The sequence below is a fragment of the Meles meles genome, chromosome 4 (assembly GCF_922984935.1).
Source record: "Meles meles chromosome 4, mMelMel3.1 paternal haplotype, whole genome shotgun sequence".
Lineage (NCBI taxonomy): Eukaryota > Metazoa > Chordata > Mammalia > Carnivora > Mustelidae > Meles > Meles meles.
In genome coordinates, this window is record NC_060069.1 from 18,121,302 (window position 1) to 18,123,402 (window position 2,101).

At 42.1% G+C, this 2,101-nt stretch overlaps 1 pseudogene; it reads right to left on the reverse strand.

Annotated features, from left to right (window-relative positions):
* Nucleotides 1–777: 777 nt before the first annotated feature.
* LOC123940340 lies at nt 778–1,527 on the reverse strand (annotated as a pseudogene).
* Nucleotides 1,528–2,101: the final 574 nt, after the last annotated feature.

Genomic DNA, 2,101 nt, shown 5'->3' on the forward strand with positions numbered 1-2,101 from the left:
ACATTTATGGTGAGCCAGGGTCAAATCAGGAGGGAGGTGAGTCGTGCACCCTTAATACCTCTTGAAGCTTTGTTCTTAGAACAAAGATAAAGACCTGCCCTAGCCTTCACCCCCAAATCAGGGAACAACTTCAGATTATCTAAAAGATGATCCAATATGTATGAATAATGATAAAACCAAGGGGTTTGCGAGCAATTGATTCTGGAATCAGTCATCTCCAAAATAAGCTTCCCCGTCTTCCCCGAGACAGACTATGCAAATAGTCTTCATTAGTTTTCCCCTCACTCTGGAATGGCTAGAATCAGACAGCTTTGGTGTTGCTTATAACACAAACCACCGTGAATTGGTGGATGAAGTCCCCGCAGTCTCAAAGTGGACTGTTTCTCCCTGAGGAAAGAGCAGTGCTCAGCAGTGAGTGAGCTATGACACAGACACCTGTAAAAGCCAACAATGACTCATTGTTAAGTGGTCATCTTAAAAGAACCATGTTATGAATCAATTTGCAACCAATTCTCTAAAAATGAAAGCCCTGACTAACCTAGTTCAATGAATCATAGAAATCCAGAGGAACAATGTGAAAAATTAAGAAAGAGTGAATCACCCTAATAGAGAACAGAGGTGAGAGGAGAATGTGGTATGATTGAGTCAAATTTCATGGCTGAATTTTGAGTGAGAAACCAAGGAAGACATATTATGCTCCCATTATTGACAGGGGAACACTGGTTTGTTTTTCTTTTTTTAAGTCTGATCTTCTTTATTTGTAACTCTAGAAAAATCTCACTTTTGACTGGCCTCAGACTTAGAGGTAGAAGCTCTCAGCGAAGACAGCCTCTGTCCCTTGACAATCTGTTGCTGGCATTTTCCTTTGGTCTCCTTCCTTCTCTTGGCCGGAAGTTTAGCCCGTCCTGCAGCCTCTTCCTTGTTTTACCTCGTGTGCTGTTTCTTCAGAGCAATACACTGACGTTTCTGTTGGAGGGCACATGGAGTAACAAGATGCTGAGTCTTGGGTGCTTTGATTCTAGGTTTCTTAGCTTCTTTATTCAGGGACTTTTTCACAACATGCAGGTGGACATCGTCTTCTTGAGAGAGACTGAAACGCTTGTGGATTCTGCTAGCTCTTTTGCATGCCAAGTGACGAGGCACAGCAGTAAGCCCAGGGATGTCCTTCTCCCCCTTTTATTTTACAACGACCAAGCTGGGAACACTGAGATTGCATCCACGATGTGACCCCGAGCAGGTTTGCACTTTCTCTCTCCAGTCAGTCCTCCTTGGTCTATAGCGCAAATGCCCCTCACTCAGCAGTAGGGGGACACGGCCCTGGGTCAGGCCAGCCTGCTTCATGGCGAAGCCCTGTTCGTCATCGCCACCACGGATTCGGACCACGTGACCCTTCCCTTCTTCACCCACAGCAGCAGAAGCAGCTTCTGGGGCCTTACGCCTCTTATAAAAGGTACAAAGTTTGCATTCATCATCCATTTCAATGAGTTTCCGGCAGCAAGTCGCTGGGGAAAAGATGTTCAGCTCCATCCTGAAGCAGCCGACCACCTCCCAGGAGCCACAAAAAAGAGAATGAGCATTGTTTTTAAATGGTGAGAGGTACCTGTCTTCTCTGACAGTGCTCAACACTTTCTAAATGCATGACCTAAGTTATTCACTCAGAGAATGTGAGCAAGTCCCTTTGACCTTATAATAATAATAATCACTTGGAAATAATGAACTTGACTTTCACTTTGAAATAACAAGGCATTAAAAGAACAGAAAGTTCCACTACTCACTCTCCTGTGTTTTCTACTTTACACAAGAGAAGGAGGAGATGACTCAGCCTTCTCCAAGTTCTGGCCATCTCCATTTCTCCAACTTACTTCTACATACATGGTAAAAATCCTATTCTCATTCAGCAGATACTTATAAAGCATGTACTATATGTCAAATACTTTGGACAAACATATATAACCTATTCTGCCAAATTATTATTAAATGTATTTTTTTCCAATTGTGTTTCTGACATTTTTCTTTGGCTTAAAAGTATATTTTAAAAAAATATTCTTTTTTTTAAATTTTTATTTATTTATTTGACAGATAGAGATCACAAGTAGGCAGA